The following is a 17,732-nucleotide window of genomic DNA, read 5'->3' on the forward strand; positions in this document are numbered from 1 at the left end:
TGAGCAATATAAAGCCTCCTGCTCAAATCTTGCCTGGAGACAGTCCCAGTTCTAGTCCCCATACTTCAGGAGAAGTTAAGACTACTTCAACCGCAACAGGCTACAAAGCCTTATTATGGTAAAGAGACTGAGAGAAGTCAGCTTATACTCACTGACTAAGAAAAGAATCCGTAATGATCTAACCTCAGTTTATAAAGTTACATCTGAGTTGAATATTCAAGGAAACATTTCGCACATAAAGTAATAAATCCGCACAAAGAAAAACTAAGGCTTCTGTCAGTGTAAACAAAAAGAAATAGGTAATGCTCCATTCCAAACCTTCTGAATGAGACAGAAAGAGATTTTGAGATAAGAGCTAATAAGATAGGATTTACAGAGTGAAGAGGGAGCGTAAGGGAAGAATAATTTTTGGAAGCTGTAATAGCATTGAGGATGACTTTTGGGTTAGTCACTGGAGATTAGGACTGGAAGGCGTCTGTTTGTACCACTGCCTAACTGGCTAGTTACCTTTACTGAGCACAGCTCATCACACATTGCTGAAATGTCCCCTTTCCCCTCGACTTCCGTGTGGCCTTTTGTATCCAGAAGATGCTCTTGAGTATATACTGTTGCGAATGGACCTAGTTTCAAATTTCTCAGCAGGCAATGTTTGCATTCAAATTTGAGTGTAATTTCTAAAGATACCTGCATTAAGATACTTCACAAGTATCATTCTAATAGAAATATTAGGTTAGCAGTGTACTTCAGCGTCGATAGAGATTTCTCCTATCTTGTTTCATTTGAATGCCCACCACCTTGTAAGGTAAGGCACGTGTGTTTTACTCCATTACACAGAAGAAGAAATGTGAGCTTTTAGGTCTCAAATAACTGTCCCAATTTGCATCGCAGGTACAGGGTTATAAGGAGCTTTGCCATAGAAAATGAAGAAGAATAGTGCACAGTGACAATCAGTCTCTAAGAAGTGGCTTTGGTGATGGAAAGCTACAGTTCAACCAGTCCCTGTAGCAACTAAGAGAGGAAGCTCTGACAGAGCCAGTGTTGATATACAGACGAATTATGCAATTTTAGGATTTTATCATCATTTATTCACTCACTCCTTCATTTATTTTCACTGCTATAATAAATTATTGTGGAACTATCATCCAGTCCCAAAACAAAAATATTTTTAATAACTTAATGTTCTCTTCTCCAGTCTTATCCCCTTATGCTCCCATCTCCCCTAGAAGTGACCACACTACTGAATTTTGTGTTTATCGTATATATAATATATAGAATATATATATTATATTTCTCACATATATATATCACATGTATATACTTCAATAATATACCATATCTATATCTGTAGATATTCCATATATATGAATATATATATTCAAATATATACTTACGAAAAGTACAGGCATACGCACACACGCATATGCCTAAAACAAATAAAATCATGTAAAAATAATAAAATGTATTTATTTTACTTGAATTTGCCTTTGAAATTTCAAATCATTCCCAATCTTGTTACTACGATTCATCTTTGTTTGTTTGTTTGTTTAGTTGCAGGCCATTTACATTCAATAGTGTACAATATGCACAAATGTAATAGTGTACATTTATGTACAATAGTGTACAATATTTTGGGGATAGGCAACACAGTAAAAGCCATTTTCCTATGGCAAATCATTTAATTATTTATTCTCTATTATGAATAGAAATGTTCTGAACCTTCTCGGAAGTATCTCCTATACACATATTAAAATGTATGTTTGTTATCTGCTTAGCTCCCTCGACTGATGAGGCACAGTTCCTGTGAATGTCCAGGTTTACCAGACAATGTTACATTGTTTTCCGAAGGGACAATACTGATTTACACTTTTACCAACAATGTATAAGACAGCACTGTGACCATTGGTACTGTCGGACTTTTCAGATTTTTCTAATCAAATGATTGTAGAATGGTTTCTCACTGTGTACTTAATTTGCATTTTCCTAGTTACTAGTGAAATGGATGTTTATTCACATAGCTGTTAGTTGTATGTTAAGTCCACTGATGTTCAACCTTTCCTTATTGACATGTAAGTGCTCCGATTAAATGCGCTGCAAATATTTTCTCCGGGTTTTTAAGTTACCTTTTCACATTTTTTAAGGTGTCTTTTGATGAACCAAACTATCTGATTTTATTCAACTCAAAGCTTTTAGTCTTTGTAGTTCTGCACTGGACTTTCTGTGTTTGCTTAAGAAATCCTTCCACGTCCTCAGGTGAGAAGGGTGTTCATTTATTCCTCTTAGAAGTTTCAAAATTTTTCTTTTGGTATTTAAATGCTTAATCCATCTGGAGCCTGGTTTTGTACATGCTGTTAGCTAGAGATCTGATTTTTAACAGAGGCATAATAAATTTCTTATCTACATTTGTTGAACAACTCATTTCTTTCTCAGTAATATGCTATGCTATCTCTTTCATGTAATAATTTTCATTATGTGAGTCTGCTTCTAAGCTCTCCATTCTATTCAGTTGGTCAATGTTCTCTTTCCTGCATAAACATCACATTGTCCTAATTACTGATGTCTTTGTATCTGCCCCTCCTAAACCTGCTTTTTCAAAAATATCCTGGCTGTTCTTCCCAATTTGCCGGTCTAGACACATTTTCTAAAACATTACTGTGAAATAAAATGACAGAAAAGTGTGTAAAAACATAAATGTGCAGCTGCATAAGATATTATAATGCCAACACAAAGAAATAGGACACGCTTTTCTTTGCAGAAGTCTCCCAAATCCCTCTTCTTCCTGAATGAAACCGACGTGCAATTTTAGTGATAATCGCTTACCTGCTGTGCCTTATACTTTTATCATATAAGAATGGCTGCACATCTTAGCAATATACTTTTGACCACTTTTAAATATTGTATCAGTGGATAAATATAGTAAGTATTACATTCTGTTTGGCTTCTTTGGAAATATATTATGTTCTTAAGATTCATTCATGTTGTGACATATAGGTGTAGTGCATTCATTTTTATCTCTCTATAGTATTCCATTGTATGAATAGGTACCACAATTAGTGTATATTTTGGAAATTTGTGTTGTTTCCAGTTTCGAGCTATTAAGAATAACATCGCCAGGGTGCCTGGGTGGCTCAGTCAGTTGAGCATCTGTCGGACTCTTGATTTAGGCTCAGGTCATGATCCCAGGGTCGTGGGATCGAGCTCCGCGCTGCTCGAGCTCCGAGTTTAGGATTCTCTCTCTCTCTCTCTCTCTCCCCCTTCCCTCTGCCCTTCTCTCCCATTCTCACTCCCTCTCTCTCTTAAAAAAAAAAAAGCATCTCCATGAATTGTTGTAAATGTCTTCTTTAATGCGTGCACACACATTTCTCTAGAATAATGCTGGCCCTGAAACGAATGGTCACAAAGGGATGCATAAATTAAAGCTCCACAGGTAAATGCTGAACTAGATAGACCAATTTGTATGCCCATAAGAAGTATATAAACGTTCTGGTTACTGAATATTTTCACTACTGATAGTGAAGTTTTTTTTTCTTTTGGTAAGGTGTTTAGCTACTCTAATGAACAGGTATTGGTATATCATGGTTTAAATTTGCATTTTTCTGATTACTAATAATGAGGCCATTTCCATATAAATATTGGTCCTAAATATTATTTTTGTTGTACTTGTCCATTTTTTCCTACTTGGTCTCTTTTTCGCAATGAGTTTAGAACTTTAAAAAATATCGTAGACAACTTTTGTTGGCTAAGTTTGTAGTAAATATGTTTTTGAGCTATATGTTTTGCCTTTTTAGTCCCCTCCTCTCTAAAAGGTGGTCTTTCTCTCTCTCCCATTTCATGAACAGAAGTTTTAAATAGAAACATAGTCAAATTCATTGATGTTTCCCCCTTTGTTATTGGTGCATTTTGTGTTTGTTTTTGAAATCTTTTCCTATCCCAACGCATGAAGGGATTTTTCTGTAATATATCCTGAAGTTGAATACGCTTTTACATTACATTTTTGGTGCTCCTTTATGATAAGATTCATAATCCATATGGAATTGATAATTTGGGGGATGGCGTAAGGTAGGGGTTAATGTTCTTTGCCCCCTTCCTGACTAAATATCAGGTTACTCTAAAAGTTTACTGAAAAGACGGCTTTTTCCCATTATTATGAAACATCACCTTTCAAATTAAATGTCAGTGTGGGATATGTTTGCGTGTATGTGTTTATCCTTGCTCCAGTAATCTACTATTTTAATTATAATAACTTTATGTAGATTATGTCTTTTTATTGTTTTCATCTTCCAGAGCATTCCAGCTATTCTCAGTTCTTTGCATTTCCACATGATCTTTTAAATGATGTCTCAGTTTGCGCGCACACACACACACACACACACACGCATGCATGACTCATGCACGTTAGTTACAATTGCACTGAAACAATGAACAATCCGTAGGGAATCTGTATCTCTATCTTGTTCATTCTTCCAATCTATGAAGATTGTTTGTGTATTTTCTTATTCCAGCAGGTTTGATAATTTTCTGGGAAGTGACCTTTAAATCTTGTTATAAAGACGTAATTTGATATGAAAGTATTTTAAAGATGTATTCCTAGATAATTTGTTATTTGAGATGCTATTATAAATAGCATTTTCACATTTTATTTTTGATTTGCATCAGAAGTTGAGAAGTAAAATATATTTTTTGCTGTAATGAATTCGTACTCCTTGATAGATAAATAAATAAATAAATAAATAATTTTGTGTTTCTGTTTTATTAGGATCATACTAAATCTTCATAGCAAAGTGGTGGGAACATCTATCTTTATGGTATTATCTTTTTATCCATGAACATGGGTTATATCCTTTACCAGGTCATTCAATGACTTTTGAGAAATTTTATAATTTTATACATATATAATTTTATACATATCACACAATTGGCGTAGGATTTTTTTTCCAAAAAAGTTATGCTTTTGCAATTATTAAAATTGATCTTTCTACATTTATGAAGTTTATCTCTATGCATGTTTATAGATATTTCAATATTAAAACATCCTTGTGTTACTAAGACAGGTAAATTGGTTTTAATTTTAAATTGACTTCAGCCTGCTTATATTTTTAGGAATTTTTTTTTCATTCAAACTTAAATACGAGGAAATGGGAACTTAAAATTTCCTTTCTTTTTTTTTTTTAATTTTTTTTTTCAACATTTATTTGTTTTTGGGACAGAGAGAGACAGAGCATGAACGGGGGAGGGGCAGAGAGAGAGGGAGACACAGAATCGGAAACAGGCTCCAGGCTCCGAGCCATCAGCCCAGAGCCTGACGCGGGGCTCGAACTCAAGGACCGCGAATCGTGACCTGGCTGAAGTCGGACGCTTAACCGACTGCGCCACCCAGGCGCCCCAAAAATTTCCTTTCTTATTCCATTCCTTCCTAGTTTGCTATCAAAAATATACTACTTACATGGAATGAGCTGGAAAACACTCCATCTTTTTCTCTTCCCTAAAAGGATTTTTTATGTTCATTTATCTTGACTCATTTATTAATCCATCTAGGTTAAATGAGATCATATTTTAAATGACTTTTCAGGGGCGCCTGGGTGGCACAGTCGGTTAAGCGTCCGACTTCAGCCAGGTCACGATTCGCGGTCCGTGAATTCGAGCCCCGCGTCAGGCTCTGGGCTGATGGCTCGGAGCCTGGAGCCTGTTTCCGATTCTGTGTCTCCCTCTCTCTCTGCCCCTCCCCGTTCATGCTCTGTCTCTCTCTGTCCCAAAAATAAATAAAAACGTTGAAAAAAAAATTTTTTAATGACTTTTCAATTTCTGAGATCATTTGTGATTTCTATTTCTTTTCAAGTTGGTTTTAGGAAGACACAAGCTTTAAATTCTATTGACTGTAAATTTCACAGAATTCTTTCTTGATTCTAAAAACATCTATTTTATCTACTATGATAGTCCTTTTCGTTTATGATACAGTAGGGTCCCCTTGTCCCTGGTCTCGCTTTCTGTGTTTGCACTTACCCGCGGTCCACCGCCTTCTGGAAGCAGATGCACTTCCTTCTGACATATCATCAGAAGTTCAGTAGTGACCTAACCCTACATCACAAAGCTGTCTCACTTGACTTCATCCCATCGCATGTCTATTTCATCTCAGAAGAAGGGCGAGTACAGTACAATAAGATATCTTAAAAGATCACATTCACATAACTAATTCCAAGGTATTGTTAATCTCTTAAAGTACTTTAAGAGATACTTTAAGATACTTTAAGAGTACTTTAAGAAGTAATAACAATTAGTTATTGTTAATCTCTTAAAGTACTTAATTTATAAATTAAACTTTATCATAGCTCTACATGTATAAGAACAAACAGAGTATATATAGGGTTTGACATAATCTATGATTTCACGCATCCCCTGGGAGTCTTGAAACGTACACCCTGCATTTAGAAGGGGGACTACTGGACTTGATTTTTTTTTCTTTTTTGTCTTCATTTTTTGTTTATATGTTTTGCTCAATGGTGACAGAGATTTGTCTGTTTTACTAGGCTTTTAAAGGAACCAACTTTTGTGATTATGAACCCTTTTTATTTCTTAACTGATTTTTACTTTTATCTATGTTTTCTTCTTTGTGCTCTGGTTATTCTGTTGTTCTTTTTCTAATTTCTTAAACTGAAAAATTAGCTTATTTATTTTACACTCTCTTAGTTTCTAATGTAAAATATTCAGGACTGAAAATTATCCTCAAGTTACCACTTTTGCTGTGACCCTCTGGTTTTGATATGTAATATTACATTGTCATTAGATTTTGCATATTTTTAGAAAGTGTCCATTGATTTTTTTCTTGGACCCATGCATTATTTATTAGTGTCATTTCCAAGTTTCAAATATATGAAGGTTTTAAAAATGATCTAAATTAATTGCATTGAAGTCAGAGAAAATTATCTGTATGTAAAATTTGTTGAGAAGCACTTTACATCTTACAACATGGTTAACATAACTAAATGTTCAATGGGCTTTTATCAGTCAGCTTTTTTTTTCTTTTTTTTTTAAATGTTTCTTTATTTCTGAGACAGAGAGAGACAGAGCATGAGTGGGGGAGGGACAGAGAGAGAGGGAGGCACAGAATCCAAAGCAGGTTCAAGGCTCTGAGCTGTCAGCACAGAGTCCGACACGGGGCCCGAACTCACAAACCATGAGATCATGACCTGAGCTGAAGTCGGTCGCTCAACCAACTGAGCCACCCAAGCGCCCCCTTTTTTTTTCAATAACAAATGTTCCCTGTTGTCTATGGCTTGCAACAATAACAACAACAACAACAACAACAACATCTTTGTTTCTTAATTCATATTAAGAGCTAAGCATCAGCTTCGGTTGTGTTCAACTCTTCTGGGCTCAGCTGAGCTCCAGGTGTCTTCTCATTCTAGAAATTACGATAAAGGAGCCAGCAATACCTTTCTGGGACACACTGATCTCATGGCAAAGAGCAGAAACACCTGAGGCTAACCCACACCACGCAAGCAAATTATTGTTTCGTCTTAGTTGTGTTATGGCTGTATTGTTCATATCTCTTATGCAAAGCAAGTTATATACCAATCCTGACTTTGGGATAGGAACATATATACTCACTCTTCCTGAAGACATAACATCATTAAAAATAATAATACTTTTAAAAGTGAGTGATCCTATATTGGAAACAGTAGTACAATCTACCATTAGGGTTGAAAAGGATGCTGATTCTGTTTTTTTTTTTTCCAGAATTGGCATATGCTTATTAAACCATGCTTATTAATTACTGCTCAAATCTTTGTATCTTTGTATCTTTCTGCTTGACACGACAGAACAGAACTTCACCAGGAAGATAAAGTGCATTTACTTGATAAAGTAGCTTCATATGTATGAAACAAAAAATACTAGGCCTATTGACGAATTGAATAAATCCATCATCATAATGGGATATTTTGAAACACTTCGTGGTCTGACTAAAAAAGAAACAAAATCTTACCTGCTCAATTGCTTGTGTGAGCAGTTTAATTTCGTGTAAATTTTTGCAAGTAGCTTTTTTTTATTTCCTTAAAACAGAGAAGAGGAGGGGGAGGAGGGGGAAGAAAGAGAATATTTAATTTCTGAATCTATTTTATATGGTTTAGCTGTCCGGACTATTTTCAGTGCAGTGGTCTGAACTTGGAAAGCAAAGGATGCCTGGGCGGCCCGGTCGGCTAAGCGTCCAACTCTTGATTTCGGCTCAGGTCATGATCCACGGTCTTGAGATCAAGCCCTCATTGGGCTCTGCACTGAGCATGGAGCCTGCTTATGATTCCCTCTCTCTCCCTCTACCTCTCCCCTGCCCATTGTCTCTCTCTCTCAGAAAAAAAATACAATAAAATACAAAAATATATAATTTCGAACTAAGAAACGCAAGTTATTTAAGTTCAAAAAATACTCAAATTTTTACATGTAGAAGAGATTAATGATTCTTAAGTTATTGTTAACACGGGTTTTATTTTAAGCTTTTATTTTGTCACTCGTAGCAAAATCACATCGAAAGACATAGCTTCGCCCCCAAAGGCCGAGATTCAAGTATGTCTATGAGTCACATGAATGGAAGGAAGATAGGAAAGATTTAGGCTTGGCCTGAGATAAGACTCTGAATTGTGAAATTCAGGTTAGATGAGTCATAAGCCCAAGTGCAAAATAACAGATAACCCATAAATTGACTTAAAAGATAGTTGATTGGATGGATTGGAGTTTCTTACACATACTGCTTCCATAGCTTCTCACTGATGGAAGCTGTGTTACTGTTAGCAGCTATTGAAATTTACAGAGCAAGGCAATGCCATCCCAAAAAGAAAAATTAAATTAAAATTCTGTGTGTATATGAATAAGTTTGTGTTAACAGTTTTGCTGCACCAATTTAGAAGAACTATCCTGTTGTTCAAATATAATTTTATCATTAATATTCATCGGAGTTTTTCAGCTGGATTCCCCCGAATGTTTTAATCCTGACAGATTTTGTTAAAATGTGCAGTTGTAGGTTCTGGAAGAGGGCAAGTCAGGCAGAGATAAGACTGTCTGTCCCCAATGAACTTTACAGTTTCTCTGTTGCTGTGGTTCATGTTGGAGTCAGACAGAGGTAGTTTCTCTGAGCACTTCACAAAACTCTGGAATACTACCTTCAACCACATGGAAAAATACAAGTTTCAATTCATAGAAAATTTTAGACCATGCTTCCCTAGGCATGAACACAGGGAGCTTTCCTAAATCCACCTGAATTCTTTGCACCCATCATATCCTGAACTATGTAAAACAAATGACTCAAAACACGTCCACTGCACTGTTCTTTCATTCATTCTATTTCCTAGATATTGTCCTTATGCAAGTTATCTATTGACAATACAATTCTTGGCCTCCTGACTTCTTCTATGTAACTAGGAATATATTTGTTCATTCATTCATTCATTCATTCAACAAACGGGGAGATCATTTCAACAAATAGGAGAACGCTAACCAAAGGTTATGTAACACGATGGTTCTACCACTGTATCCTTTGTATTCTGTCCCCAGCACTCAACAGACCTTGCGCAAGTCAGCCAGTCATTGGTCCTATCCCAATCCATCTTTTGTAGGCCTCTGATACAGGACTCCATGACATCATTCCTCACATAAAGAAACTACAGTACTGAGGCACCTGGGTGGCTCAGTGAGTTGAGCGTCCAAATTCAGCTTCAGGTCATGATCTCGTGGTTCATAGGTTTGAGCCCCATGTTGATCCTCTGTTCACCCACCCCCCCAAACCTCCTTTGCTCATGATCTGTCTCTCAAAAGTAAGTTTAAAATTTAAATTAAAAAAATGTTTAAAAAATGAAGATAAGTTAACAAAAAAATAATAATAATAAAGAAACTACAACTGTCACCTCTCCCATCATTGTTCAACTTAAATTTAAGACCCTTCCACGTCCTTCCCCAAACTCTTCTAATCAGGCAGTTTGTCACTCAGCAATGTCATTGCTTTGCCCAGACTGGCAAAAATCTCTTCAGGCTCTTTTGTCATTCCATGATCTTTTGACTTTCTATGAGCTCACTCCAATTCCAATAGAGCGGACTCTTTTTTTCTTTCCTTACCTGACCAAATGCAACCCCCAAAAAGTGTACAATGCAAAAATTCCCCTTTGTGATCTAGAGACAACATGGGGTTGTTTCTTCAGACCGTTCTGTCCTTAAAACCCCAACTGTTGCCCATGAAAGAAGATTCCATTTCAAAATGTGTTTGAGTCAGTGTAGCTCATCTCATTTTGAAATTGAGACTTATCTGGGAGTTGGGTATGAATGGTAGACCCTGGTTAAAAGGCAAAGGTTTTCATAAGCGCTGGATCAATAGAAAATGCATTTATGAAGGTTCGGATTTGTTTTCAGAAGCCAAGAAAGGTGAAAGCTCTGATTTATGAGTTTGGGATTAAGAATGAGTTATAGGCAGTAGGAAAGACAATGTTCGGCACTATTTTTTTTAACGATGAGTCATCTCTAAAACCGGAGCAAACGGAAGGCTGATGTTCAGATCAAAATGAAGAGTTGTACTTGAGTTAAAAGACTGAGGTTATCGGCTGCCCTTACTAATTGTATCACATAATATTTTGATTTTTAAGGTGAGATTAGAACCATGCATAATATGAATCGCAGTGCTCCAGAGTGATACATAAATTACAGTTAGTTTCATTAAAATTGAAAGACACTCTTGTGTGATACAAGAGAGAATTTCACAAATAGGGATTATCATTAACAAAACCTTGAGAAAATCAATTAAGGAAAAAATTTCCTTGCAGAAGTGAAAACAACATTTAATAATACTAGAAATCCTTGTTTTGTAGAGTTTTCAAAGTCTTAACATACACAGGCAAAGCGATCATTATGCCAAAAATGCCTTCAACTATATCAATTAATTATAAGCTTACTCTGTCTTTTTTGGACATGCACTTCTGTAGAAATTTTAAGGACATACATTCAGCAAAACCAACTACCAATCATCACTTTTTTAGGTTTCTAAATACAAAATGGAAAAGATAAGGTTTCTCGATACCCAGGATTTTAGGATCTGATTATGTCAAGAAAAAGAATTAAGGAAAGCCTTTCAAAATTTCTGTTTTCTGGCAATAATTTCATTGGACTGGTTTAAAGGAAAAAGATGAGAGTTCTCATTATGTGAGGAAAAACCAAATAAAACTCATTTCAAAGTGCATTTTCCCAGTCTACAGGAAACTTCTATGATGCAGTCCAGCTAACCAGTAGAAGTATATGTATATGCTGTATAATCAATATTTATGCAAAATGAATGCTAAGTCGTAGTTGAGGGAAAACACCACCTGTCCGGTTTTGGTGTAGTTCCTAACGAAGACATCAGGTGAACCCCCCCAGCTCACTCCTCCCCTCATTTGCCACCAGTTTCATGTGAAGTTGTCCATAACACGATGTCCTGTTAATGTGCCGCTTCACAAAACATCTTAATATCCATACAAGGGAGACAGTGTTCTCCCCAGATTACAGGTGGAGTATACTCATATACCTTCCAGGGCTATTAATCTGTTTTCTGATTATGGTTTCTACAAAAGGGGGCCAAAATATTTTTCACCACTGTTCAGGGTGATTCAATATGATTCATGTCAGAGGAGAAAGAACACGAAGTGAGGCCACGGGACACCAACAAGCCACTTGGCGTAAGAAATGGAAAGAAAGCAGGATTTGGAGGGGGTGGCCCTGGCTTGAATTGATTATGTTATCTCCAGAGACAGTCACTTCTCAGACCTGTTTCCTCCTCCTCACAATGAGGAGAATGAGAAGTGCCACTCTTTTAATTCTTGAGAGTTCCTGTAAGGATATAAGGATATAATCTGTAGATACGCTGTGTACATATATAGTTACTTATTTCCATTTGAGTAACACAAAAAGGAAATGTGTTCTGTGGCCATTGTCCCCACATTACCTCCAAGCAAACTCTGAATTGCATTCATGATGGCTGCCCACGTTCTCCTCAGACATTGGTTATTCTCCTTATGGTCTCTAATTCACAGGGCTGTCCTTTCTTTCTCTCTGCTTTTTCTACTCACTTCTCTCTCCTTGGTCTTCTTGCTGGTCTCTGTCTGCTTGATTTAGTCCTAATTGTTTTCTATTTAACAGAATCCCCTTATACAACATAGCAACATAATTGCAACACTGAAGAGGGCTGAAGACAGTTTGTTGGCCTCATATAGGATTGTTTATCCTACTTCAAAACGTAGAGTCATCATTCCCCCTCCATGGTCCTCAGAGCCCCTTTCTTCGCAAAATGATTTCTTGGTCCTCTGGCAACTGAATTCTTGACTAGCGTTCAGCTGTTGAATTACAACAGCGATGCAATGTTTCTCCAACCAGGCGTTCTTCTGTAGGAGTTAAGTGACATCTGTTTGGTGTCTCTTTCAATCTGTTTTGGTGGAGGTAACGATCTTCCCTGATGATATTTAAGAAAATGAAAGAGGAGAGTGAAACAAGCTAAAAAAAAACCCATAAGAGAGCTTAATTCTGTGTCTACACCAACTGCATTCATGTAATACCAGTCTCTTTGACTCGAAGAACGTCTGCAGGGCCAATGTGATCGACCTCACGTGGAAATGAAGATATGCTCAAAAGCCAGAGTCATCCACAAAAATGTCTCGTCTGAACTGTCAAGCTCCTAATTCATAAGAGTAAGTCTACTTGATGTCCCTCTTTTATTAAAACTGTACACTATTTTCAGTAAATACCTTGTTTCTTTCCTACAATATGGTCTTTGAAAGCTCAGAGTCCTGGTAAAAATGCTCCAAAGAATCCAAGGTCAATATTGATGTGTCCAAATGGTGAGTGTCACTCTTCCAAAATAAATAAGATCTGGGGCTCTGGGATTATCATAAGGTTGTATAAAAACTGCAAAGTACATATATACAACCTACGAACAACATCAGATTTTTGTACACTCAACATAAAGCTCAAATTCAATAAATGTGCCAAGTGTTATATTACACTGAATATTAAGAATTATCCTTGTAATGCACTCTTGGTTGCAAGGTTTATTTTTCTTAAAACAAGTATTTCAGATCACAGTTATGTAAGCAGAGGCAGCAAACACTCTTACTGGCTGATCAGCCAGCCCCCAAGATGGTGTTAATCAGTCTTTAAAAATCAGTGCTGAAACCTACACATGCATAAATCACATTTGATCAAGCATAGCAATTAGTACTGAGCCACACAGCTAAAGACTCAAAAGGTATGAACTATAAAATTTGGGCAGCCAGGTCAAAAGAAATCGAATACTCTGACACTTATAAGTCTTTTTTTTTTTTCTTAAATGTATTATTTATTGCTAGTAGTGGAACCTACTTCAGAACACAATTAAAAATACCGGGAAAACACGTCTTTACTCTTTACACAGTATTTTTTTTTTATTTTAGCAATATTCAAAAATGGTTTTAAGAGCAGGATCTTGCTCTAAGCACAGAAGGCCAGTCTATTTTACAACTGATACAAGCTGGACTTGTGATGTAGAGGCAAGCCAGTTGAGAAAAAGACATGAACACTTCGCACATATCCTCCAGAGACTTGTAGAGGCCTCAGGGACCCCTCCATCTGGGGAATCATCAGGACTCTGTCCAGAGTAATTTTCAGACCACTCCATTTGGACTTTTTGTTTTTAAAAACTACCCCCTTACCCGCCAAGAACACGTGTTATTATCCCGGAGAAAGCTGGGCCTGAATGACACGGAGATCTGCCCAAGTTTTCCTGCCCGCAAGGCAGAGTTTTCCAAATCCAAAGTGCTTGCCCTTTTTTATGAAGCCACGTGTGTCTACAGGAGAAAATAATAGCCGCCTGCCTACAAAACAGAGATCACGATAGAAAAGAGACGAGTATAGGCGATGGCTGAACGGTCAAACATAATTAATTTAGTGTAATGATTATAAAATACCTACGAATCCTTTTGGTCCTGGGAAATACTGCCGATCAAAATCCTACAGGCAACCCTATAAAAATAACAGCCTTCTCTAGATCCTTTAAAGCAGGGAAAGGTGATTTTTCTAAGTTGAAAGATGTCAGAGGATGAATAAACATAAGCATTTTCTAACTTAGGAGTGGTCTGCAAATTAAGTTCTGGTCAATTTCATCGGTTTTATGCTAGCTGCGAACCTATCTGCGTGTCACTGGCGAGTTACCCTTTATTGACTAGCTATATACCCATATAACTTCCAGTTAATGAGCATTTTAAGGCCATCAATTTGTGGGAAGAAAAAAATCAGTATCTTTAATCGTTCACACTTATATGGAAAATTCAATATAAGAGGAGGGCTTAAAAACTTTATTTTGGTGTCCTTTTATTTATTTATTTTTATACCAGTGTAGTATTTTGGTTTAAAGAGGTTAAAAAAAAAAATCAGTCTTCTTTGGAGGTAGATAACATAAAGACTTCATTATATGCATGATTTAGGGACCCTAACGTCTTGTTTCAAAGAAAAGGAAAAGTGAATCTAGAAGTTCTGACCTTCCAGTTTTTGTCTCACAAATGTTTTATAACAACACTCACATGTGATGTTGGGAGTAAAACTATTCAGAATGTTTAAGATTATTGCAACTCTTTGGTTGTAAAGTACTCATGAAGCATTGAATAATGATATTTACATTTCTTTTTTTAGCAAAATTAAGTTTGTAAAAATGTCTTCAGTAAGTTAGGATAAATTAAAGTACATAGCACATATTAATAAAAACCCAGTGGTATACCAGGAACTGTGCCAGTAGCTTGGGGAACAAGAAGAACTTGTTCCCCCAAGGTCCTCAGCCTAGTGGTGGGGACAGAGACGCCAAAACAATAAAAATTGAACTAAATTAAAAATAATAATCGTGTGTCATTTCCTGCATTTTCCTTTCTGTCTTTTTTTCAAGCAGAGGAAGCATGTGATTTCTGGAGCCTTGCAAGGGAACCAAATCTCCCTAGTCGCCAGGCTCACAGGACGATCCCCAGGTAGCGGTAGTAATGGCTGTGTGCCGTATGTGGAGGTTGGGCCTTAATTTCCCCCAAATGTCTCTATGCCCTTCACAAAGTGCAAAGGAAGAGTCGGGGACAAATAAGACTGGGAAGAGGGGTATCGCATGGCTTGAGGAATCTTCCTAACATTCCTGTATGACATATTATCCCAAGAAGTTTCTACAGCTTCTGGGGTAGGAAACCTCCAAAATGCCGACACTTGAATTCCCATCATTCGAGCAGAATGGATAGTTAAGGTCAGAATTAATTTGATAGGAAGGAAAACAAATGCAATCTACCCTTAATACCTGAGATGAAATGCATATCTATACAATGGAAAATTGTTTTTACTGGAAGCTCTATGAAAAAAATATACATAAGTAAGTGGGATGATGAAGGATGTCTCCTCTGTGGAGGTGATGATTCACCATAGAATTAGGTGCAAGAAAAGTTGTACAGGGAACACCATTTAGCCAAATATGGGATTTGTGGGGCCATCTATCTGGCTCCTTGCTGTCACACATGAGTCATATGATGGCATTAGTAGCCAGTGGGTAGCCATATCTGTAAGGTAAAACCTGTACTTCTGTGCCAGATGTACAGGGCACTTGAGGACTCACCCTCTCCGCCATTTTCATGGACGGACTTTCCTCGCTCACACTCTACATCCAACTAAACTGAGGTGTCGTCAGATCCCAATCATACCACACTCTTCCCCTTTCCATGCCTCTTCGGGGTAAGGTTCTCTTTACCTCAAATGCCTCATCAATTCTTATTCATTCTATGAGATTAAATAAAATAGCTACTTTCCTTTCAGTAGTGCCTTGAGCTCCCCACGGTAAACTGAGCACTCTGCTACCCTGTTGTGACACGGTCTCCATCTCTTACCCACCTGTTATATCACATTGACTTTGGATAGCTGCATTTCCCAAGAGCTCATAAGCAGTTTGGGAGAAGGGACAACAAGGTAGTGGCAGAATTTAATGCAGAGCCTGGCACTTTTCTGAAAAAGATTAAATTTAATTGAATCTGTTCTATAAAAGGCAGGGGCAATGTTTACCAGCTACAAATTACCTGGACTCTGCCCAACTTCTTACAAATGGCCCACCCTTTGCACGAGTGCGAGCCTAGTCCTGATCTCAGGATGGATGGACAGTTTCCGCATGGTCTTAAAAATAAGAGATGTTCTCTCCTCTCCCAGTTTCTAGAGCGATGCACCTCCTGTTTGACATAACTGTTGCCAGGGCACCCGCATACTCTTCTTCTTCCTCCTCCACGTGCTATAACCAAACCATCATTGGTCTCATAGTATGTGCCAGGCCTGTTCACACCAGCTCCCCTGAGCCATCTGTGACGCCTTGTCCCAAATCCACATTCACTTACTCCATGTGAGTAGCTTGAAGTTTGCCTTGGTGGAATTAATTCACTATGGAAATTGGGAAATACTACTAACCACACAGAAGCTGAGATAGAGACAGACACAGAGATAGAGATGATAGAGAGCAAGAGAGAGAAGGGGAATGAGTGAAAGAGTTTTAAACTGAGGCTCAAAGAGATGGGGAAACTTTCTCAAGGTCGTCAAATGACAGAGCCAGAAAGTGTGTCTATTACCTCGACGTCATGCATTCCTTCTCTCATTTCATAGCTAGGTGCCCTTTCAAGTTCTTCTTTCCCAGCCCCCTCATCATCCAGTTGGCAAACTGCCCCAAATTCAAATAATGCTAATTTGCCGAAAGTATGTCCAGAGTCAAGGCTGAGGCTCAAATGGTTTGCTAAACAGCAGGTAGAAGGAATTGCCAAGAAAGACTGCTCTGGTGATCCTTTGCCCATGGTGGGCCATCACTCGATTGTAATCTGCTACATTCCCCCAACCAATCCTACAGCCACGTGTCCTTCCTCCATGGAGCTGAATGGCCTTCAGTGGCTGGTGGTGCCCCCCCTCCCACACACACACAAACAGGTCAGGGGTCCTTACCTTCAGACCCAGAATTTGCCAACTAAGATTGATGCTTGGGGCCTATAGTTGTGTCAAAGCACAAAGTGTTCTAGAGTATAACGTGAACCTCATTTTTATGTACATTTTGACAGTAGAGAGTTCATGTACTTGACTGATGGTATTCTACAATTTATTTATCTTGAAAACAGACCTAAAATAGTCCCACTCTGGATGTGCCCTAAAGCCCCCATGGCATTCATCACAGCAGGGTGGCAGAGGAATCTGAATGCACGAAAACTTCAAGTGTGTAGTGGCTTCACTTTTAAAGCCTACTGAATTGTGTGTTTCTAAATCAAGTCCTAACACAATGACTTCAGGCAGGTGTCGGGGAAATGCTTTGCACTTTGAAAGATAAGAAGGCACAGACGCCGAGCTGAGTGAACTACTGATGCCTTCATGAGTCGGTAAAATTACCCAAGAAAACAAAAGGATTTCCTCCGCTAACCCTAGAGGAAACCACCCTCTACCATAGGGAATGAGAATTTTATCACCGCCATTGAGAGGGATGGATTTGTAAGAGCAGGACCCAGATGCCATCTTCTAAGCTTCCAGTACTTTCCTCAAACACCAAATGTGAAAGTCTCCAGGAAGTACTCAAAGGAGAAATAAAGATAAACCTTTTCATTTGGGGAAGCTAAATGGGAATCCTAATGCTAAAATATTAGCATAGTGATCTTTCTCTGAGATGAACATGATTTAGTGAGGGGCTTCCTTAATCAAGAGATAGAGAATGTCGGTCTGCTCCA

Source organism: Herpailurus yagouaroundi, unplaced genomic scaffold, assembly GCF_014898765.1.
Source record: "Herpailurus yagouaroundi ecotype Mexico unplaced genomic scaffold, PumYag 141, whole genome shotgun sequence".
NCBI lineage: Eukaryota > Metazoa > Chordata > Mammalia > Carnivora > Felidae > Herpailurus > Herpailurus yagouaroundi.